At 44.1% G+C, this 25395-nt stretch overlaps 1 long non-coding RNA gene and 2 pseudogenes across 1 annotated transcript in view; 1 reads left to right on the forward strand and 2 right to left on the reverse strand.

Annotated features, from left to right (window-relative positions):
• LOC141047986 (uncharacterized) overlaps positions 1 to 25395 on the reverse strand; it is a 308665-nt gene that overhangs the window by 105229 nt on the left and 178041 nt on the right. The gene's annotated exons all lie outside the window — the stretch shown is intronic.
• On the forward strand, positions 15096 to 15831 carry LOC141048013 (guanine nucleotide-binding protein G(q) subunit alpha-like; annotated as a pseudogene).
• LOC141048014 (bifunctional phosphoribosylaminoimidazole carboxylase/phosphoribosylaminoimidazole succinocarboxamide synthetase pseudogene) lies at positions 19326 to 21551 on the reverse strand (annotated as a pseudogene).

Genomic DNA, 25395 nt, shown 5'->3' on the forward strand with positions numbered 1-25395 from the left:
GAGGTCGGTGCCGGAGGCTCCATTATTCTCTATGTGGAGTGCGGCTCTGCGGGTGGAGGTCGGTGCCGGAGGCTCCATTATTCTCTATGTGGAGTGGGGCTCTGCGGGTGGAGGTCGGTGCTGGAGGCTCCATTATTCTCTATGTGGAGTGGGGCTCTGCAGGTGGAGGTCGGTGCTGGAGGCTCCATTATTCTCTATGTAGAGTGTGGCTCTGCGGGTGGAGGTCGGTGCCGGAGGCTCCATTATTCTCTATGTGGAGTGTGGCTCTGCGGGTGGAGGTCGGTGCCGGAGGCTCCATTATTCTCTATGTGGAGTGCGGCTCTGCGGGTGGAGGTCGGTGCCGGAGGCTCCATTATTCTCTATGTGGAGTGCGGCTCTGCGGGTGGAGGTCGGTGCTGGAGGCCCCATTATTCTCTATGTAGAGTGTGGCTCTACGATTCGTGACCCCCGTCACGTGACGAGGGGGGCCCACAGAGTCTGAACTGCCCCGGGCCCTGGCTACCCTTAATCCACCCCTGCATGGGATGTGAGAGAAGTTGCTTGGGTCCAGAGCTGCCACCAGACTTCGGCCATTGTCACACACTACCAAGCCCGGCTGGAGATTCGCTGGCACAAACCACACCTCGCTCTCCTGCTTGATGGCATTCCAGAGCTCCTGCGCTGTGTGGCTTCGATTCCCCAAAGAAATTAATTTGAGTACGGCCTGTTGACGTTTGGCCACAGCTGTTCTCATATCGGTCGTAACAGGCTCCTGCAGCGCTGTTTCTGAGGAACTTGAGTAGGAGGAGGAGTCAATGTGTACAGACTGGATTCCTGCAATCCGTGGAGTTGGCAGAACACGTACAGCGCCACACTCCAGATCTGTACCCAGCTCCGTTGGCCTAGTTTTCAGTGTATCTGTGTAACTCCACCTCGTGCTTTGTACGCACATCTTTCCACATATTTGTGGTATTGAGGTTGCTGACATTTTTCCCTCTTGACTTTCTGATGACAGCTTGCATTTGACAAAGCAAAGGTCATCTGCAACTGTCAAAAAAAGGACCACACACTGCAAGTCTTGGGAGCCCCCGGTTTTGGCTTTTGAAAGAGGAATGCTTTTAACGGGTGCCGAAGTGGAGGCTACAGGCAACCAAGTCTGCCCCCTCCCTCTCCCTCCTGTTTTGGCTGTTCGGGGAATCTCTTCCTCAGAGATGCTCCCACCACCTTCCTGTTCCTCACACCATGATGGGTCAAGGACCTCATCATCTACACTCCCCTCTTCAAACACCTGCTTCTCCTAGATAGTCTCGTCAGCACCGTACGCACCAGAAAGTGGCACCTGAGTCTCGTTATCATCTGATGCGTACCGAGGTGTGCTGACCATAGGCACTGGCCCACCCGCCTCTTCAGATTCAGAGGGACAAAGCAGTTGCGCATCACTGCATACTCCCTCTTCACATTCTTGAATGCTGCTTGGCTGGCCCCCTCTTTCCAAGCCAACAGATTCAGAGAACAGAAGTTGAGACTGTGATGGCTCCTGTCCAGGGCTCTGACTGCCTGGGCACTTTGGCAGGTGGTGAAGAGACAGATGGTTGCTCTTAAGCGCTCTGGCCCTGAATGGACGTGGAAGTCATTGAAGTCGATGCATTAGCTGCCATCCATCCGACAACAGCTTCAATTTGTTTCTCCCGCAGCAGTGGGATACGGCAGGGTCCTACAAAAGCTGCGCATAAAGGACTGTTGCCTGCCAAAACTGGGGGATTGTGACTCACTGGTGCCCGCAGCAGGCACAGAATCCCCACGTCCTCTCCCTGCTGAAACGCCACATCCTCTCCCTGCAGAATCACCATGCCCACGTGCTTTACTCCCTGCCTTCATCTTGGTAGACTGATAAAGATAGGCAGAAAAGTACAAAGGGGGGGGCTTAGTGTGCTTATTCCTGAACAGCTGGTAATAGGTATAAGAAACACTTATTTTATGAAGTGTGTGGACTACACTTTAATAGGAGCTAATGTGGCCTACACAACTGTCCAATGGAGTGTTTGGTGAACTTTATTTTGTTTTGTTTTTTTTAAAAAAAACAAACACTAAAAGAATGTGACCAAGATTTGAAAGCGATAGCATCACTAACTTTTTGGAGCTATTACAATGTAGGAAGGTAACCTACAATGCAAAAGATGAGGCTCCAAAAAAATAGGGTAATATTAATCTGGCTGCAGCTGAAGGGCACAAGCCAGAAAAAAGGCTCCTCTATCTACTCCTATATAGTGTTTGCAACCAACCAATGTAGATGGATACAGATGGATGCACACTAATAGGAGAAGAAAAAATGAGCTGCAATAAAAGAAAAATGTGTGAGGCAGTGACGCACACTGAGTGGCCTACAACCAGACGTGGCTGCAGGACACACTACTCAGCATGAGCTGCACTCACACACAGAGACCTCCGACAGCCGTGAACAGTGCAGCAAACTGGGCACTAGCACTGAAAGGCTGCAGAGAGGCTCCGCTGTCTACTCCTACAGTGTTTGCAAGCAATTTATATGGATACGGATGAATGCACAGTGCACACTAATAGGAGAATGAAAAATGAGCAGCAAAAAGAAAAATATGTATGAGGCAGTGACACGATGAGCGGCCTACAACCAGATGTGGCTGCAGGACACACTACTCAGCGTGAGCTGCACTCACACAGACCTTGCAGACAGCTGTGAACACTGCTGCAAGGCAAAAGAAAGCTACAGTGGTGGATTATGTAGCCTGGGTAAAGCACACTGATTGTGAAAATCGCTATCTCTAACTGTCCCTCACAGTCTTCAACAGCAGCCTGTCCCTAACTGAATTCACAGCAGAGTGAACCAGATATGGCGGTGGCTTTTATAGTGCATCAAGACATCATTTCAGCAGCCAATAACAGCCATGCCATTAGTTAACATGCCTACATGCCTAACAGGATGTGCCCACACTTCTGAGGATTGTCACTGGCTGAATCAAATCAAACTGGCTCATAGCATTATGGGAACTTCCGATTCCGGTATTCGATATGCTAAAAGTATCGGAACTCAGTATTGGAATTCCGATACAGTGAATATCGGCCGATACCAGATACTTGCGGTATTGGAATGCTCAACACTAAATGTGAAGCATCCAATACATAGATATTGGTCTTCAGAATGATGCAGGGCCTTTATTCCTCTTGGTATCTGTTTTTTTGTGGGTCTATTGGCATGCAGTAGTGTATATTGTCTGTACAGGCCCCCTCTAAAATGTAAAGTGCTGCGGAATATGTCGGCACTGTGTCACCATCACCCACTGACCGATTTGCCAGTTTGGGAAAAGAAAGGCTTTGTACAATTTAATAAGACTCTTGCACACAGTGACACGCTGTAAACAATTTGAGATAACAGCAAAACCATTTTTTGTTTTTCATTCTATTGTCAAAGTCGCTGCCCATAAAAAATATGATGAATTATCTGTTGTAAATACAACTGCAGATATTCTAGCCAAAGAGGCAGCCGTGACAAGAAAAGTGTTTCAACATTAACCTCTTGAAGTTTCAGCAGTTCAAGAACAGACCCGCATATCCCTTTTGCAGAAGAAAAATACATCTCTTGTTGCTTCCCAAGTGGATCCATAACCTCCCTTTTGTTTAAACGGGGTTTTGTGTCATGACTTAAATGGGGAGTTCCGTCCTGTGGTACCAAAACATCTACAGGTTGCGTTCACAAGATATAATCCTGAAAGTTTGGGTCTTTTAGGCCAACAGAAAAGGTTAGGAATTCTCAGAATTTTTAATGGAAAAAGATGGAAGAGACTATATAAAGTATTGTTCAATCATGTCTCATTTGTGCTCAAATGAATCCAAGACCAAAAGGACAAACCTCCACTACTCCAAATTGCACCTGCAGATGGTCTATGTTACAGATTGGTCTGTTACCATCAGGTAAAAATGGTCTCAGGTATGCATTGGTTGTAGTAGATGCTATTTCTAAATGGGTTGTATTTTACCTGTCAGGAAAGATGCTTTGTCTACAGATCGAGCATTATTTAATCATGTCTTTTGTACTTGGTGGATCCCAAGAATGATCACCTCTTAATGAGGAAGTCACTTTACAGGAAGAGTCATGCAAGCTGTTTGAACTATTCTAGGGGAACAACAATTTAATGTACCTTACCATCCACAGTCCGCTGGTATTGTGGAAACGATGAAAAGAACAATAAAATCCAGAATTGCTAAGATGTTGTTGGACAAAGGAGATACTTGGGTTGATGCCGTCACTTTTGTACTGTTGAGTGTGAGAAGCTACTTCTTCCACAACTCCATTTCCTCCTTTCGAACTAATGACAGGAAGAAAAATGCAATTTTTCCACGTGAACCATTTTTGTCCACACCTCAAACAGATGCTGTTGCAAGGCCCAAATGGTTGCAGTAGTTGCAGGAAAGCTTGAAAGACATACTTCCACATGCTGCATCAAGAACGCAGAGAATGGAGACACCATATGAACCTACATTCAAGAAACGGGCTCTAGTGAGGATTAAACTGTCAGGAAGAATGGACCTTGGGAAAGTAACTGGGAAGGTCCCTTTGAGATTATTGAAACCATGGGACATATTAGATGCTTGTTGAACAAGAATCCTAACGTGGTTAAAATTACCCACAGACAATAAAGTGTGGGTACATGTTGATCAATGCAAGTTGTATATTGCAGAATGATACTGCATTTATTTTAGGAAGAAATGGATTCCAATAAGAGCCGGAATATTAAACATCCTGTCCTTGATGGATTTGATTCAACACCAATCCTACAGGAGAAGACATTTCTCAGGAAAAGCTATTTGATGGGAATCACATTTCTGTTACTCTCTACTATTTCAACTGATCTATGCAGAAGATCTTTTACATCATAGAATAAAGACTAGTGAAGTGAATGAACCTTGCCAAAAACTCTAGATCCTCTTTGACTTTGTGAAGGTAGCCTACAATACCTAATATATGAAGACATACCAGACAATTCAGCAGATATTACAGGAAACTTATTACATGCTACCACAGGACCCAAGACTAAGTTCACACAGTTACAAGAGATTGCATACACTAATAAAACAGGCACATGGGAATGCAGTCCTACAGATGTGTTTTACTGAAAAATAGAAATAAGAGATTAAGAGGAATCTGTGTGGTCAGGTGATATTACAAATGATGTGATCACAAAAGGGAAAGTTGCAACACCCAAAACAGATGTGGTTAAGGACACATTTTTGGGAAAATTTTGGATTCTCCATTAAAGAAGGAGATGAAGATTGGGTAAAAACATGGAACTTCCAGATAACCAGTAGCTGTAGTGCGGCGCCCCTAAGGTCAGTTGCCACAGAGGTACTGCACCTTCTCCTAAGGTGTAGTGCCCCACCATCCAGAATAGGTGGGAACTCCTTTCCACACTCCAACACTCCCACCCCACACAACAGGGTAGTTCTGCACAACCACATTGCGGCTCAGTGCTTAGAGAGTAGCAGGGCACCTCTGGTGGTACCCTTCATGGAACACTGGATGTGCTGGGAGGTGGGTGGAGTTAAGATGCATAAAAGAGTGGAAAAGTGTAGGATTAAAGGTTCAGTCTGACAGAGGGTCAGTGAGGAAGGAAGCCACTCGGGAGGAGTGGAGATCCCTGGAAGAAGGGATGGAGGAAGGAGTGCTGCAGCTGCCACAGTGATCTGAGCCAGCTGGCATGGGAAAGAAACAGAAGGAGAAAGATGTAGAACTGCAACCTAAGCTTCCATAAGAGAAAGATCAGTGCGGAACGAAGTGGGAGAACAGAGAGGAAATGTGTGTTGGAAGAGGAACCCTGCCTATAGGTTCTCAGCGCAAGGCCGGGGCCCCGAGGTAGTATGGACACTTATGGTTCTGCAGCAGACACCGGTGGAGTAGTTGGCTGTAAATGCACTACTCCCATCTTAGACTTGGGGTACAAAAGCAACTGAATAGAGAGCCAGGACTCTGGAGAAAGGAGTCCCCTATAGAGGCTACAGCTGTCTGCCATACAAGTAGAGTTGTTAGGAACATCTGACAGGAGGAACTTCAGAGTACCACGGTATTGAGATCTTCACACTTAAAGGCGCTATAGAGGAGTCGTTCAGGAAAGGTACATGTTGGCGGAGTGTTGGAGAGGAGCTTTCTATTTGGCATGGAGGTTGGCTGAGTCTCTGACCCGGAGGACACGGCCAGGAGGCAGGCATCCTTGTTTACCGCAGACTGAGAGTAAAGCCTTGGAACTACTAGCCTCGATGTCCTCCATTGATTCTTGCGCCAACCTGCTCAGCACCACTACATCTGGGTACCATCCTATACACTGCCTGCACCTTCCCATTCCTACTACACTGCCCTGGGACATCATCCCTGCCTGTGGAGGGCTATACCATCACTGCTGCATCCCACCATCTGTCCCAGAGGATCTGTCTGCAGCGTCGGCTTAACACCACCCTTGCCGAGCACCACAGGTGGCGTCACGAACTATTCCATTTCACTAACTTCATATACCGCCATTGACTTGGGTGCCCAGGGCCACGGTCTGGGTCACCGCTGCTGTGACATGTTCCCCTGACACCGGCCCGGTACCGAGTACCCCGCAGCCCTTGGAGGGCGACCCAGTAGCTTTTACAGTAACAAATACTAAGGCTCCAGAAGTAAAGATTACACCAAATTTTTGCACTTATTCAGATGTAGTGATACCAAATTGGCTAATTTTATTTCTTATTGGGTTAAATTTAGAGATTCAATTAAAAGCTTAATAAATCTTGTATAATCCCTGCAATTGGAAGGTATACGAGGACCTCTGATGCCGCAGACATGCCAGCTCAAGACAATGGTGACGCCAGATGCTGTGCTTTACCCTTCAGAGATGTGGACAGCACAGAAAACCCTACTAATCTGTGCAGTTTTGAATTCTGTAAAGAGCTTGGTGAGGGAGGATTTGGACAAGTGTTGATTTATCCTCAGTGTTCCCCAATGTATCCTGCACCAGATACACTGGAGGGACATACATATTATTTGTAGTGATCCATTACACAGATAGATAATATATGGCAGTTCTGATCTGTCGTGATTTTTACCTCAGGTCATCTTGGCATCACACCCAGTCAGCGAGGAACTCGTGGCTGTAAAAATAATAGCAAAGAATAAATGTAAAGAGGAAAAGGTGTACAGTGAATTAGAAATCCTGAAAATGGCCACCGGGTGCTGTTATTTGATCTGTCCTTGGTCTGAGTGGACATTGGAAATATACCAGAAGCTTTTCAGCGATCTGTGTGCGTGGCATCTGCCATTTAACATTTGTTCCTGTGCTTGCTTCTAAAATGTTGCTAAAAGTCTCTTCAGAAGGGGGCTAGAACTCTCGTGCCACCTATAGGAAGGAGCAATCCTAATGGTCAATGTGCTACTCCCTATAGGTGGCGCTAGAGTTCTTGTTCTTCCTCTGAATATACAACAACTTGCACATTTCCCCAAGGAGCATTGCAGCTTTAAAGTCTCCTCATATCGGCATGCTTACCATGTCACTCTCTGCTAGGAAAGACGTTACCCCTGGGATCCCCTTCTAAAATGTTCAGTGTTTTCACTTGTTTTTTTTCTGCTGCCAAGTATGAGCGTTTATGCATCTTACATAGTAATGCCTGCTGTGGGCACTTGCTAATTAAGTAATTATTCAAAGCAAATTAGTCCTTTCATCCTAGAAAACTTCTGATACATTCAGATCTGGCTTGGGGAGCACATGTGTGCACACAATTTATTTCTAAGTGCAATATTTTCAGAGTGTCTTGCCGGTTAAACATGGCATGTGCATAGGGCAAGAGACAGGCAAGGCTGGCCAGATATTTAAACAAATATGCTTCTTATTAAATTGCACACCACTTAGCTGCTGCTTTCTTTTGCCTCTACTGCCCCTTTACACATTCTGTATACTCCACATCAGCCCCTCCATTCCCCCTCTCCCATGTACAGCACAGAGGCTGACATTTCACAGTCACTCCAATCCATCCAGTGCACAAAACCTAGACAAATCAAGCAACCTGTTCATGTCTCCCTCTAGTCACTGGTGACATCTGATCTAACCCTTGGCCCCCTTCCACCATTATAAATAAAAACTCACCCTGCAGCACAGATATCCTGACGAACTTATAAACATTCAGTGCTCACCTTCTCCTTTCTTAATGGTGCCCTCTGGAAATCACAGTCAACATGCAAACTCCTGCATATCCAAGATTTAAGTTAACCAAGTTGGTTTAAGTGGTGAATTAGGTATAAACATGTGATAATGATTTTAACTGACCATAGAGCAGAGGTTTATCTGTAGGTCATTGGCAAATCCAGATGTTTTTTAGCAACATAAGCTGTAAAAAGTTTCCACACATCTAGAAGCAAAGTTATCCAATCACCATGATCTTACATATAGAAGATGCCCATCTTTTCCCAGAAAAATATGAATTTGGAAAGGTTGGGAGAAATGGGTGTTGACCAAATAAGTGGTGAGTCGATAGCTATTGATAGTGTATGGTCATTAGTTCTAAGCAAATTCAGCTGGCTCTGTCAGTGGTCTGGAGACAAATACCAATGCATGGGGCCAATTTTATTATTCCATAAAAATACCTATAGGCTGCACCATCTATTGTGCATCCAAAAGCAAATACCAGCAGACAAAAATGATGAAGTTGGGTCTCCCAATACCTCATCACTGGACATAAGTAGTTGCCCAATTAATCTGGCAGTGGCTCTCAGAATACACAATGTGATTGCCATGTGGCAATCACTGCAACAGTTTTATTCACTATAGCAGCCACTGTCCCAACAGTAACATCTTCAATGTTTGGTATTTTTGCTTTGGACAAGTCACTGCTCAGATCAATCTAAATCTCATGGTACTGATCTGTTATCTGCAGGTTGGAATTCCCAAGGATGCAGTCAGGTGTGCATTATAGATATCTTTGGCTCTCGACTATTTGCATGGTAGAGGGTTGATGCACAGGGACCTGAAGCCAGACAATGTGTTGCTCATGGACAAAGCTTGTCATAAAATCAAGCTGAGTGGCTTTGCTTTGACCCAACTTGTAGGAAACTGTTGTCCATGTCACATTACCCTGTACGTGAATACAGAGGACTAAGACATTCTTCTTCAATCTTGAGCCCGACTATACATAATTGTTCATGGGGAGGTGTCTTTGTTGCTTTGACTGGATATTTCCTTTGGCTTAAGGCAATGGAAAGTGACACAATGTACCAAGTATACATCACCTGGAAACAATGTCCAGACTGTACTCCACCTGCTTATTGGGAGAGGTTAAGAGAAGCCATAAACATGTAAGGCCAGGTCTTCAATCCATGATCCTCTTGTAGTCATCCAGTTTTGGACTTCAATTACCTCAATTTTCCCTGGAAAGTCAATGTCTTGGATCATGGCATCAACTTGGCAGTTAAGACAAAGGAATTTGTAAAAGAATTTGGAGAACAAATAGCTTGAGCTTTTTTTGTAACTTGCTGTACAGATTACTTTAGTGAGAATATCAGGTCTTATGTCAGCATTTTTGCGCATTATGTTTTCTGTTGTATATTATCTTGATTGCCAAACTTGGGATATACATTTTACCATTATCACCTCTGGGCTTGTTCTTTATAGTTTATGGAACAGCTTGAGTTTATGATCATATGTTGCTTTCTGGGTTCTGTATTAAGTCTTGAGACAGAAGCCTGAAAGCCAATCATTGAGTCATACAGAAATTACACCGCTTCTTTGGATCCAATGTGAAAATTCTAAGACTTCATAGAGGGACATGGTGCCACGATCATTCTAACCAGATCCTGGTGATGGAACCTTCTGAGAAGTCCATGATTATTAAAACAGAAGCAGCTTTAACAAGCTAGTATTGCATGAAACCTGTAATTTTTAATCTGAAAGTTTTGCAGAGAATTGACAATCCACAGAAGACTCCAATGCTAAGGAGGTCTGTCCACAAGTTCATACAAACATATGACTTGTTCTGCCATCTTACTTAATACTGTAAGCATCATTGACCTGGTCACATGATCCTTTTATGCCAAGTTCACATGTACAGTATTCAGCCATTTGAAACAAGTATTCATTTTAATGTATCCATAAGAAATAAAATAAATTAAAAGGATATGGTTGCATTTTAATCTAGCTTTTGAAGAAATCTACATTATACCTGCTTCTTTCTACTCGCTCTCCCAACAACCTGTGACACTTGTCTACGTTTCATAGGCTTACTTTGGGATTCTTTTGCAATGACCACATGAGTCCAGAAGGGAGACCAGGAAGTGCAATTGACAAACATGGATCCACTCAGCTTCCAGGATGACATGACAAGGATACACCACCATGTTTCAGGAGAATCATCTGCACCCAGAGAATTCTTGACGTGTTGATGTCAATTGCTAGTTTAGATGACATGATGTGACAAATATCACTATGGACCTAGCAACAGGTCATCCACGCAGACCAAACTCCTTTTCTTTACTCCGCCCTGTTCAAGGGATCTTAAAAAGGACCTCAATCTGAATAGTGGTCTCACCTAGCGGTCCCTAGCAGACACTTCAGCTCATCCCACTTGCAGACTACATGCCTTTCATGGACTGTCTCTGGGATGGTCTGAAAAGCACATGTCAGGAACACAAAGAGCAGGGTCATTTTTCTCAATTTAAGTTGTCAAGGAGGCCACCAGCTCAATCCAGTTGCAGACCACACTTTCTCCAGACTCTGCACTCCCCCCAAAATGACCACTCAGGCTTGTAAATGGAAGCAGAACATTCGAAGAGGAACACTCAAGCCACAGACATCTGTAACATCTGACTCATCTTCCTGTCCCAAGTGGGCCTTTCCAGCTCAGCCTCAGTATTTGGCTAGTTACAGCTTCCCTCCCTTCAGATAGTTGGGGTCTTCACTGACAATGAAGACCCTTGAAATGGGTTGCAAGTCTACATTATTGCACCAAAATATTCCAGAGTAGTTTTGTTGCCTGAAATGGTTAAGCAATTTACCTACTAATATCCCATTATCACCAATAGGAATCCACAGAACATTGCATGTTAAATATAATAGTAAAAATATGTTGCATCTAAATGTTAGAGCAAATAGTAAATCTAACTATAGTTTATTCTGCAGCAGAAAATCCAAATCATCCAGTGTCATTAGTAACAGCCTTCAGTATAAAGAACAAGGAGACTTGGAGGTGATTTGGCCCCACAGATCCTTGACCTCAATGTCAGTCTATGTGATCACATGAAGAGACAGGATTTGCACAAGCCTCATACACTGAAGATCTGCAGGTAGTTTTCCAAGATGTTTGGAAAGACCTGCCTGACAAATGCCATCAAAAACTGTGTGCAAACAAGTACCTAGAACTGGTGATGGCAGAGATTGGTCCCCAAAACACTGATGCAATTAAGTTCTCTTTTGTTCATTTATTTTTATACTAAATTGATGAGAAATCATGAGCACTGGTGTTTTTGGAGGCATTTTTCCCCAACAACACCTGAAGCCCAGGGTGGTGAAACGTGTCAAGGTGCTTGTCAGCTCCCCATCTTGTGTCTCTATTGTCCATTACTACTGGCTGGAGCACACACAGAAGCAGCGGCAATGTTTGCTCCCAGATGGTCCCAGAGAGTGAATGGCAGCAGCAGCACTGGCAATGTTTGCTCCCAGTCCCAGATAGAGTGAGTGGGGTGGGAGTGTTGTAATACATCTCTGCCTCTGGTCTTAGCTGGACATTATATATTATAGATTTGCCTGGACTGTACATTGTATATTATATATCTACTACCTGAGCATTATATATTATAGATCGCCTGTCCCTGGACATATATTAGAGATCTCCCTGGACATTATACCATATTTTCTGGTGTACAAGATGATTTTTTAACCCCTGAAAATCTTAAAAGCTAGGGGTCGTCTTGTATGCCGGATGTCATCTTATAGGGCAGGTGCGGAGCAATCTGCAGTCATTGTGTGGTGCTGGGAAGATGGAGGTGGGGGGGAGGTGGGGAGTGGTACTAATGACAAGGTGAGGGGGCGCCTCACCAGGAAGGTTCAAGTATCCCCATTTCCTCATTATGGCAGCGGTGCTCTGTGCTGCTCTCTGCTAGGGTGGCCGCTCTGTAGCAAAGGGGGCTTCGCTGGCATTTTGTCAGAGCCCGGAGTCCCCTGAAGCTCCACTGGAGGGATGCGGTGGCCTCCAGGAAAATGGCCACTGGGGCGGTGCATGCTCAGATTTAGATCTTGCCCCGAAATCTCGGGAGACTAGATCTGAATCTGAGCATGCGCCATCCCCAGGCAAAACCACAACATGTGCAAATACCCTTATTTTAAAATCGGACACTGACCATACACCAATGACACAGATACCATTTTTTTCAAGTATGTGTTTAAACATGGACGTATGAATAAGGCCTTCGAAAAAAGACTGGACCTTAATAGAATAATAAAATCAATATAGTAATCCTACAATGTTTGCTGGACATGTTATGGGGAGAGTTTATAGTTCAGTTAGTACATAGACACCATACCTGTTAACCAGTCAATATTTGGTCCACAACACTGCAGTGTTATGAGTTAGACAGCGAGACAGGCAGCCACATCGCATCAGAGAGCTCTTGACCTCGAAACAGAAGATCCTCAGATCCTGGTATTGTGACATAGCATACTACCAATGAATAAATAATATTCTTATTAAAAAGGGAACCTGTCACCTCGTTTTGTTGCTATAAGATGCGTCCACTGCCCTTAGGGGCTTATCTACAGCATTCTGTAAAGCTGTAGATACGAAGAGCAAGTTATATTATACTCACCCGGGGGCGGTCTAGTCTGATGGGTGTCGCAGGTCTAGGTCCAGCGCCTCCCATCTACATGCGATGTCGTTATCTTCATTGCTTTGTGCTGCGCTCTTGTGCTGGCGTACTGATCTGCCCTGTTGAGGGCAGAGCAAAGTACTGTACTGCACAGGAGCTGGTAAAGGTCAGAGAGGCCAAGCACCTGCGCACTGCAGGACTGTAATAATGTGCAGGTACTGATGATGTCACCATGGATCAGAGACAGACCAATGATTAAAGGGCTTTTTTATAGGGGTTAAATTCTCCATGCAGGGAGGAGCAGCTTGCCACTGCAGTCACCAGGGCTACACGCTCGGGTCACTGTCTCTGCACTGTCAGGAGCAAAGTCTCCTCTGGTCATGAAGATTCCAGAGTCCACGTACTCAACCACAGCTCTCACCATTGCTCTTCTCAGCCTCTGTGCTCTGATGGGGAGTCCTCTCTCTGGGAGTGTGGTGTTGCAGGCTGCTTTCCCTCTGGCACACACTGCTTTCATGCCCTCTGCCTGCACACCTTCCGGTCCAGTCCCCCTTCCTGTTCCTCTAACCATAGCAGTTACATGGTCCAGTATGTCTAGGGCAGAAAGTCTTCACCACTGGCAAACCTGCTATCTGGCCACGTGGTTCTGGATAAGGAGCAGTGAAGGTAACCTCCTTTGGGCTCTTCTTACTCTGCTCTGCCGTCAACATTGCAGATCAGTAGACCTACGCAGGAGCACGACAAGTCAAGGTAAATTACATCGCATCAAGATGGGAGTTGCCAGACCTGCGCACCCATCGGACCGGACCGCCCCCTGGTGAGTATAATAAAACATGTTTTTCTTATCTACAGCATTCTAGAATGTTTTTGATAAGCCCCTGATCTGACCTGCAAGATAAACACTGTTGTAGTGACTGTGTCCTCTAGGGGGCGCTGTGTGGGTGTCCCCGGACGGGCCAACAGTCATATCCATTGTGGTAGTGGGTATAGGATGCTGAAGGATCGTTATGTATCTCAAGGTGGGTGGCCTTGAGATGAAAGCTTGCTTATGTGCTGATCAGGAGAGCTGATCTGTCATTCCAAGGTGTCAGAGAGAAGCCTTCAAATGATTGATGAGATAGGTGGGACCAGTCTACAAATCCACCCAGGGGTGTGTTTAAAAGTGTCACAATAAAGTATATGTGCATGAATGCTGGAAGGTCCTAAGATGAGGTCATAGCCATGTGACCCGCTGGGCGTGGCTACGGACCATATAAGGTAACCAGAGTAGGTCACATGGGAGAGAGCATGGATCTGATTGAGCCATGTGGAAGGTAGGATGAGTGAAGAATTACAATAAACGTCATTTGAATCCAGAAATATAACAGAGTCCATCAGTTATTAGATATATGAAACTGAAATAGCTGTTGCAAAAACCAAAATTGTTATAAAGAAAAAAGGTTAACATTGATAGGGGTGCCCAAACTTTAACATGTGACTCCATGTGCTGGTTTATGGGTTATGGAGCAATAAACCCTATGAACTTTTAAAGGAGATTGCCTCCTGATTGACTCCGGTGGCTCCTGAGCGAGTTAAATCCCTACAGCACCGAAAGGCAGTGGCCACAGCTTATAGTGGCAAAACGAGGTGACAGGTTCCTTTTTACTCCACGCGCTTTAAATACATCATCACTGTCCCCATTGGGGCACACAATCTAAATATCCTATTAGTAGGCCTTTGTGTGGGTTTCCTATCACACTCCAAACACTGAGACTACATAAACTCTGCACAACTGTCATCCTCTGTTGGATTTGAACCCCAATCCTACAAAGCTGTTGCGCTGATCACTGAGCCACTATATACAGTGGTAAGCACTAAGCCACCATTACAGTGCTAGCGACAGAGCCACTGTGCTACCGTAATACCTATACAAGAATATTTCTGCTGGCAGCATTGTGTATTAGCTCTGTGGACATCATATGCATTAAACATCTGTTTAATTCATTTGAGGATTTAATATTGATATCCTATCCTTACAATAGGCAATCAATATTGACATCAGCACTGATCAGTTGACTGAAGGAGTTGTAGAGTTTCATGGAATAAGGACTGCTATTTTACCATACTTATACACTATGTTCCAATGTATTTATTTAAAGGGATCTCCCGTCTCATCAGTCTGCCTCCCCCCCAACCTGCACAGCAATCCCCCTTCTTACAAGGAGAAGCAGGTCTGTGACTTGCAGGGTGGGGGTCTGTCTCTTTCCAGCACCACTAGCAGTTAGCAGACATGACTCTGGAGTCCATCATGGTGTGCTGCCTCAGCGAGGAGGCCAAGGAAGCTCGGAGGATCAGTGACGAGACAGGCAGCTCTGCCAAGACAAGAGGGACACCCGCCGGGAGCAGATAAGGATTATCCATGGATCTGGCTACTCTGATGAAGAGGGGCTTCACTAAGCTTGTGTACCAGAACATATTCACTGCAATGCAAGCTATGATTTGGGCAATGGAGACCATTAAAATTCCATACAAGTAGCAACACAAGGGCCATGCACTGTTATTTCAGGAAGTTGATATAGAGAAGGTGTGCTCATTTCAGATCCCTTATGTAGATGCAGTGAAATATTTATGGAATGACTCTGGCATACAAGAATGCTATGATAGGAGACGGGATTATCAACTGTCTGATTCCACAAATAATTATCCAAATGACCTGGACCGCATTACAGATCATGGATATCTACCTTCAACAACTTGTGCTCTGAGTCAGAGTGCCCACAACAGGAATCATCAAATATCCATTTGATTTACAAAGTGTCATCTTCAGAATGGTGGACGTAGGAGGGCAGCAATGAGAAGGAAGAAGTGGATACACCTCCATAATGTTCCTTGTAGCTTTTAGTGAATATGATCAGGTGCTCATGGAGTCTGATAATGAGAAGCGGATGGAAGAGCGCCAAGCACCATTTAGGATGATTATCACATATCTGTGGTTTCAGAATTCTTCACTCATCCTATCCTTATAATAGGCTATCAATATTGACATCAGCACTGATCAATTGACTGAAGGAGTTGTAACGCTTCATGGAATAAGGACTGCTATTTTACCATACTTATACACTATGTTCCAATGTATTTATTTAAAGGCAGTCTGCAGGATTTAACCCCTCCAAGCCTTATATATGTGCATGTAGCTCTTTTAAAGACAAACTCAGTTAACACAAAGCTTTGTATGGTCGGCCCCTTTCTCCCTTTATTCAGTAATCAGCATTTCATTTGATATATAAATTATGCCTAACGACTGTGGTGGATCTTAACCTTCTATCACTCCAGCTCTATTTCCCGCAGAGTGCTACCTGCTTTTGCTTCACTGACAGCCTCTATGATGTGTTTCATTCTGGATAAAAGAGCTGCAAGTTGATCAGGAAGAGTTGGCACCGAGCGGGTATAGAGCTGGAGCAACAGATCTACTCCCTCATTTGAATATGTATGCAAACATATTTCAGATGAATAGACTGAACGTGTAAAAATATTGCAGGAAGTATCTTTGAAAGAGCTATATGGGCATACACATAGATCCGGCCTCATTCATTACCTAGCAGATTTTTTTTTTTCCAGTTGCTACAAGTACCACATTTTCTGGATCACGGCAAAACCCCAAGTGTCACACATGTCTGCAAGTCCCATAGGGAATGAATGAGGCTGAATGCAGTGCTGCCACAAGTGATCTGTTACATGGCAAATGCAGAAAAACTACCGGATCTGCTGCAAAATGCAAAAATCGCTGATTTGACAGTAGCCCAAGTCACTGACGACAATGTCTGCATTACTCGTGCTCACCAATGAGGGAGGCAGCACAAACAATACGGCCCTGGCAGGATGATGTGTGTAAGGGTAAATCAATATATTTACTTTGTTCTATGTTCAGCTAAGCAAATCCTTAACACAATGTTTATTCAATAGCTATTCGAAACATACCTCAAATTTATCTGACCAACTCAGCTGAAGAATTCAAAGATGGTTAACAATTTTTTGTGACGTTAAAAGGACAACCCATTACACATTCTGGGAAGGACTTGGAAAAACTTCATGAGAAGTGAGTGAACAGTAGGAAACGTTGAAAAGACATGTCCAGCTTCTAGGTGCAGTTACTAATTTATTGCTGTTTCAATACATATTCCAGTATATCACAGCAAACAGACCCCTCTTGCCAGCCTGTGTGTTTTGACTCTTACGAAGTCTTAGTCCAAGAGTCAAAAAGAAATGGCCGGAGTGAGCCTCCCGACCCCCTGGAGGAGGCATGGGTGGAGGCCATCATGACGGGGGGTTGGAGGTTTTAGTGAGGGAAGGGTTAAAGGAGAGGGGGAGCTAGGGGGCATTTAAGATAGGGACTGGGGGGTTCCCGCCCTCTGTTCCTGTTTTCCCAGCTCCAGAACAGTCCCACCCTCCCTCCCTTTTTCTTTTGGGACAGCGGTGCGTGATTCTATTTTGGGTCATGGCAGTTTTGGGGGAGGGGGGGGGGGGGGGGGGGGGGGGGGGGAGTCCTTGAAGTCGGTGGAAATTGGTTTTGGAGACTCTGTGGGTACGGTCTCTTTCATTTAAAGGTATGCTGGTCGTGATCTGGTGAAAGGTGGATGCGGAGTTTTCCGTCAGAAGAGGGCAGATCTCCAAGGAGTTTGTGGACAATATCTATTGGTGTGCTGGTGCTCCCGAGCCTGTGGGGTAACGGCTGGGAGCAAATGGTCGGGGGTTGTTCACAATATTTTGGACTATTTCACCATGATCTTATGGCTTCAAGGACTTCTCCTTCCAGGGATAAATTCATTGTACTCATGTTATTTATGATACAGTGTTTATTGTTGGTTTGTTATAATAAAAGGCTGCTGTTGACATAAAATTCCAAAAGAAATACCGGTGTCTGTATTAGTTGGCGCCGAGGTGGGGGTGGTGGTTTTATGGTCACGGTGGGGTTTTGGGGGTAAGTCAAGATGCTTGTTATTCCCACGAGGTAAATACTTGACAATACCAACATCATGCTTAGGACAGCAGTAGGGGGTCTGTGTGTTGCACTATTGCATATATTGAAACAGCAAACGCTCAACTGCACCAAGAAGCTGGACCTGACTTTTCCACTTACAATTGTACACCAAGAGGTGGCGATTGCCTGTGCTACTGGTCAGGATGGTCTGAATTGGGAATTGAGGATTAGTACTGAGGACAATGACATGTGGCTTTTATAGCAGGAATTGTGTGCTTACTTGTGTGGTAGTCACTAGCACTAACGTATTTTCTCTCTAGATTTCATCAACCTTTGGTGAGTGCAAAAGAGGCAAGAGCTATTTTACCAAATGGCACAAGAAAACCTTTGAAGATCAAGAACTTGCTGAAACTTACATCGACCATACCCATCAGCAAGAAGGAATTTCCCATCTGAAGTTGAACAATAATATTGGGTGAAAGAGGAGAAAGCTCAAGGCAAGTCTCACCTCCAGCCATAGGCAGCCCTGCCACCCATCTTTATAGAAGTGGAGATAAGCAATGATGCATTATGGAAGATGTTTATTCAATTAGCTTTAGTTATCACTACCATTGAGAGTGCAAGTTAACTAACTTGTCTGTCTAGTTCCACAGATCTACAGCAATTAAGAGAAAGTGGACAAAAGAAAGAAGACCAAGATGAAGATGAAGTGGAAGAAGGAATCAATCCAGGAGAGCAACTTGATAAAGATTCAAGAAGCTTCTTGAACAGTACCCAATTAGAGTAAAAGATCCCTTCCCATCACTAACCATGTGCAAATCAGCCAAACCGCTGCACAGTACTGCCAAGACAAATGGAGGTGAGCACAGAATAGAATTCAGAGTTCTGAATTATACTTCATGAAGCACTATGGGAACAACCCCCCATCTTCTACTAATGGCTGCACCATACGCAAGCAGCATTATCTACCATCTCCCTTTTGTCTCCACTTCCTGAAGTGACATTTCCCAGTGAATGCATTTGTCTTGGTTGAAAGCAATGCTAAATTTGAAAAACCATCCAAAACACTTCGTGTGAACATAGCCCATGTGGTGGAAGAACATTTTTGCTTTGGGTTATTTATTTTGTCTTACATACAAATTACCATGAAAAGGATGTTCCGTAATATTTCCCAGGAAAATCCATTTCAGTTTCATTTTTGTATGTTTTATTTTGTGCCTGTAAAAATGGCATAGGACTGACAACATTGTTCATAGCTGTGACCTGGGAGTCTGAAATGCTTCCAGGGGTATTCCCCATGATGATACCATGTAATTTGAACACTGTTCCTAATGATTTCAGATTTATTTTTAGGCCCCAAAATCACCCGAGGGGGGTTGGGGGTGGGTGGTCGTGGCACAAGTGCTTACTTTTCCCATTTTCCCATAGACTTACATTGAGCTCATTATACGGGTTTATTGGATATTCCAATTTGCTGGACCCAACCAATAAGCACCCGAGCTTTTTAATGCTCACCCATCACTAGGGCTTATCTGAATACCATTAGCGGTTTCCAAATAGCTGCATCGGAAACCTGGAGCTCTCCCATTTATCAGCGGTTAGGTGCCGCAGCTGCATGTGTTGCAGCTGTGTGACAGTCACATCACATGCCTGGAGAGACCAACACAAACAGGCAGTCTCATCAGGTCCTTTGTGATCAGACATCTCCCTCAATTCACATGGGATGCCATAATTTGCACAGATTGCTTAATCTTTTCACAGTGGACTAGGTCAGAAATTTACCCCATCAACAATCCATTCTTGGCTATGACTAGGTCACCAGTAACTCCACTGTCTGCAACCCAGTTTCTTTTGACTTTTCGTGGTAAGTCTGTTCATCCTTCTGCTGGGTCTGATCACCTGAGGGCCATAGATGCCACGAGTCATTATCAATCACATCAGCAAAGACCATTTCTTTTTTGGTCACATCCACACCAAACTCAATCTTCATATTCACTCGGGTGCAGTCTTGTGATGACCATGTTTTTTCCAGAATTTCAAAGATGGCCACAGTGGAATGGTTCATGATGTCCACCTCTGCCTGGCCAATCACAAGGCCAGCACAGTTTAGTTGCAATCAGCTGATCTTCAGACCATTGAGAGTCATTATTGGCATCATCCTTGAAAGACAGCTATATGTTATGAATGAGTCACCGAGGAGGAAAACACAAAAACAAGCTAAGCCACAGAAAACCAGAGAGGTTGGTAACCAAGCGGATTGCAGACCCCTGATCCTATCCACACAACTAGCAGTAGCCGTGGAGCGTACCTACGATGATCCTAGACGCCTTGACACAGCAGGAGAACTAAATAAGCCTATAGCAAGAGAAGGGGAAATCTAAACTGCCCCAGAGCAGACCCCAAAGCAATAGACAGCCCCCAAAAATGTATTGTCGGTGAGACAAGATGAAAACACAAACACAGATAGAAAAATAGGCTGAGCAAACAATGGAGCCCACACTAACTAGAAAGGACAGGAAAGGAAAGATGCTGTCTGCAATCACGCACAAAACCCTGCCAAAAAAAGTCCAACACTTTCGGATAACAAAATCCCTGAAGTCGCTAGACTTCAATTCCCTTTATCAGCACTCTGGTCTTTTTGCTCTGTCTTCAGAATATACCAATCTGATCAGGGACAAAAAGCAAACTGGCATAAACAGACATAAGAATGGAAATTCAGCACAGCCCCAGCAGGGGCTGGCTCACCACAAAAACTGAGTTAACCAGACCAAATCCCATGTGAAAAAATAGCAGAGCACACTTAGCTTGAGAAGGCAGGAACAGAACAGGAAACCAGAACCTCAGGGCAGGAAAAAAAATCAGCACATAATTAGGGAGTCGGCTGACTTAAATCACAGTCAGAGACTTCTGATGTCCACTCTCAGTCCTCCTCCTCAGGTGGCAGGTCTCTGCCATTTAGATCAGCTTCATAACCTACTGTCACCACAAGAGGGAGCCTGGATGGAGAACTCACGACTCCTCTGTCAACACAGCCTGCTCCACCACCATCTCCAGAAGCCAGAGGTAAACCAGAAAATGAGTTCACAACAGCTATATTTTGGTAGGATAAAATTTATATCCTTCTGGTACCCCCAGGATTTCTATTCAGGAATGAACTGGTGGCTATTCTCCTGCACACCCACTCTATAGGGATCATCTCACAGAGTGGCAATGAACCAGTTGCACAGCACTTAGTCACAAATGCCATCTTGATACCAGATTCTTGTAGCAGTTTGAATATGCAGCTGGTGGTCTTGTTGGAGATGGATGTTTTCCTCTCAATGTGGTCCTTCCTGGCTGCATTGCCCGCTGTGATCTGGTCCTTGGACTGCATGAGGACAAAGCCAGGGTAATTCAGGAGCTCATACAGCTAGTAAGTTTTACCTTCATGCAGCTTCTTGCCCAGTCTCAACTCATGTGTGTCCATGATCATCTATGTCTATGTTAATCTATTACACTGAAGAAGGTCACTTGTCTGACCAAAACCTTTACTACTGCTTACTACTCCTGGAATAAATTGTCACCATAATACCAAGCTGAGTGGCATTTTTTGCTAGATTATATGCCAACTTGTCAACTCAGACTAAGGCCTCTTTCACACATCAGTATTTCATCAGTATTTGTATGCCAAAACCAGGAATGGCTCCAAAATAAGGAACAGGAGTCAGTCTTTCAATTATATCTTTTTTCTTGGTAAATTCCATTCATGCCTTTGGCATACAAACAATAATGCAAAATACTGACCCAACACTGACGTGTGAATGAGCCTGAACTTGGCAGTTGATGAAGAATTGGTAATAGATGCAGGACAGCCAACAGCTTTAAATTTATGATAAAAACAGAACCTGAATCTTGAGACAGAAGTCTACGGTCCTGATTCATCCATGCATAAAGCATCACACAATCTTGCATCAGAAGTGGAAATTTTCTAAGACTTCTTGGAATTACAACCATTATGGACATCCATGACATGTCACTGAATACTGCAATACTAAATCTTTCCACTGGGAGCACTGCAGAACAGTGGAACACTTAGGCCATGTGCACGCGATGCATTTTTCCAGCGGATCCACAGTAGTGACATGCTGCATTTTTTGGACCGCGCGGAGAAAACTGCAGCGTGTGCACAGCGGGTTTTTTTTTTTTTTTCTTTTTTTTAATTGATTTACATTGTACTGTAAATCACTCTGCAGAACTGCAGCGTTTCTGTGCTGTAAAATCTGCTGCAGATCCGCAGGTAAAACTCATCGTGTGCACAGCCTAAATCAATGAAAGATATAATATATTTTATTTCTATAGCGCCGACATATTCCGCAGCACTTTACATTTCAGTGGGGATTTGTACAGGCAATAGACATTACAGCATAACAATAATCACATAGATCATAACAGATACCAAGAGGAGTGAGGGTCCTGCTCGCAAGCTTACAGTCTATCAGGGAAAAAGGGGAGACACGAAAGGTGGGTGGTAACAACTGAAAAAAAAAAAAAAAAAGACAGCTATGCACATGCTGCGGTTTTTTCCACGCGGTTTTTGTGCGGTCCAAAAAATGCAGCATGTCACTTTTATGCAGTTTTCCACCTGCTCCATTCTCCAAATCCGCAGAGGGAAAACCGCAATAAAAAAGTAAGAAATCAGCAGGAAAAATGCTGGTTATTTGACCTGCGGATTTCTTAAAATCAGCACAGAAAAATCCGCAGGAAGAAAATCACCGTGTGCACTTAGCCTTACTGCCAGATGTCTCCACTGGTGAAAACCGATCAGATCACTGAACTGAAATTAATTAAAAGTAATAAATTCTAACAAACTTTTTTCTTTTAAACAAGCCATTATGCCACAAATTTACTTAATCAACATTTGCATAATTAAGGGATAAGGTTTTGTCCATCCTCAGAATAGGGGTGAACAGCCTAATGCAGAAGTCAATTTTTGGCTTCCAGGGAGAAGGAGACACCTGAGGTGAGGGGAAATTTTGGATTATACTAATGAGCCTCACAATAACCAGTGACCACATAGGAGCAGCACTGAGGAGCTGATGTGACGCCAATGGCAGGAAGTGACTTCTCAGATCACCATGTTAGGGTACTGTTACACCTAGCGATGCACCAGCGATCCCGACCAGCGATATGACGCGGTCAGGATCGCTTGTGCATCGCTAGGTGGTCGCTAGTGAGCTGCCAAACAGGCAGATCTCACCAGCGACATCGCTGGGGACAGGGATCGCTACTTAGCTGTCAGACGCGGCGATCCTGCGTCCTCCCGCCCGGCTCCACACGTCGCTCGTCGGCACCACAGGAAGCGCAGCAGGAAGTGGCCGACAAGGAATGGTCCTGGAGCTTCTCGCGCGATCAGCGATAACCAGCGGGGGAGCCGGTCAGTGGTAAGTATCACATGCAGCGATATCGCTAGCAATATCGCTGCAACGTCTCAAAATTGATGACTTTACAGCGATATTGCTAGCGATATCGCAGTGTGTAACGGGGGCTTTATTCGAGAAGCTGCAGCTGATCTGTTCTGGGTGGAAGTGGTCTGTCACCAAGATGATTGATAATAGATGGCTCCTAATTGTGAGCGAATCTGAACTAGATACAAGGTCAGATAATGTGAAGCTTCCAATACATAGATAATGGTCTTCAGAATGATGCAGGGCCTTCATTCCTCTTGGTATCTGTTTTGCTCTGTGTCTATTGGTATGCAGTAGTGTATATTGTCTGTACAGGCCCCCTCTAAAATGTAAAGTGCCGCGGAATGTCGCCACTGTGTCACCATCGCCCACTGACAGATTTGCCAGTTTGGGAAAAGAAAGGCTTTGTACAATTTAATAAGACTCTTGCAGACAGTGACACGCGGTAAACAATTTGAGATGATAGAATTAAAAACAAAAAATGGTTTTGCTATTGTCAAAGTCGCTGCCCATAAAAAATATGATGAATTATCTGTTGTAAATGCAACTGCAGATATTCTAGCCAAAAAGGCAGCCGTGACAAGAAAAGTGTTTCAACATTAACCTCTCAAGGTTTCAGCAGTTCAAGAACAAACACATCCCTGTGGCAGAAGAAAAATACATCTCTTGTTGCTTCCCAAGTGGGTCCATAACCTCCCTTTTGTTTGTTTAAACGGGGTTTTGCGTCATGACTTAAATGGGGAGTTCCGTCCTGTGGTACCAAAACATCCAAAGGTTGAGTTCACAAGACATAATCATGAAAGTTTGGGTCTTTTAAGCCAACAGAAACGGTTAGGCATTCTCAGAATTTTTAATGGAAAAAGATGGAAGAGACTATATAAAGTATTGTTCAATAATGTCTCATTTGTGCTCAAATGAATCCAAGAGCAAAAGGACAAACCTCCACTACTCCAAATTGCACCTGCAGATGGTCCATGGTCTATGTTACATATTGGTCTGTTACCATCAGGTAAAAATGGTCTCAGGTATGCATTGGTTGTAGTAGATGTTATTTCTAAATGGGTTGTATTTTACCTGTCAGGAAAGATGCTGCTTTGTCTACAGCTAGAGCATTATTTAATCATGTCTTTTGTACTTTGTAGATACCAAGAATGATCACCTCTTATTGAGGAAGTCACTTTACAGGAAAAGTCATGCAAGCAGTTTGTACTATTCTAGGGGTACAACAGTTTAATGTACCTTACCATCCACTGTCCGCTGGTATTGTGGAAATGATGAAAAGAACAATAAAATCCAGCATTGCTAAGATTTTGTTGGACAAAGGAGATACTTGGGTTGATGCCGTAACTTTTGCAATGTTGAGTGTGAGGAACGACTTCTTCCACAACTCCATTTCCTCCTTTCGAACTAATGACAGGAAGAAAAATACAATTTTTCCACATGAACCATTTTTGTCCACACCTCAAACAGATGCTGTTGCAAGGCCCAAATGGTTGCAGTAGTTGCAGGAAAGCTTGAAAGCCATACTTCCACATGCTGCATCAAGAACGCAGAGAATGGAGACACCATATGAATCCGTTCAAGAAAGGGGCTCTAGTGAGGATTAAACTGCCAGGAAGAATGGACCTTGGGAAAGGAGCTGGGAAGGTCCCTTTGAGATTGAAAACATGGGACAAGTTATGATTCTTATTCAACAAGCATCTAATGTGGTTAAAATTACCCACAGACCATAAAGTGTGGGTACATGTTGATCAATGCAAGTTGTGTATTGCAGAATGATACTGCATTTATTTTAGGAAGAAATGGATTCCAATAAGAGCCAGAATATTAAACATCCTGTCCTTGATGGATTTGATTCAACACCAATCCTACAGGAGAAGACTTCTCAGGAAAAGCTATTTGATGGGAATCACATTTCTGTTACTCTATACTATTTCAACTGATCTATGCAGAAGACCTTTTACATCATGGAATAAATACTAGTGAAGTGAATGAACCTTGCCAAAAACTCTACATTCACAAAGTCCATGAGGATCTAGTCTACAATACCTAATAGATGAAGACATACCAGTCAATTCAGAAGATATTACTGGAAACATTTGCATGGGTTATGGTGTAAAATGCTGTATTGAGCTACACTTCATTCACGACACTGACATAATATTACA

The sequence above is a fragment of the Dendrobates tinctorius genome, unplaced genomic scaffold (assembly GCF_039654945.1).
Source record: "Dendrobates tinctorius isolate UK_male_01 unplaced genomic scaffold, ASM3965494v1 ptg000131l, whole genome shotgun sequence".
Classification (NCBI taxonomy): Eukaryota; Metazoa; Chordata; class Amphibia; order Anura; family Dendrobatidae; genus Dendrobates; species Dendrobates tinctorius.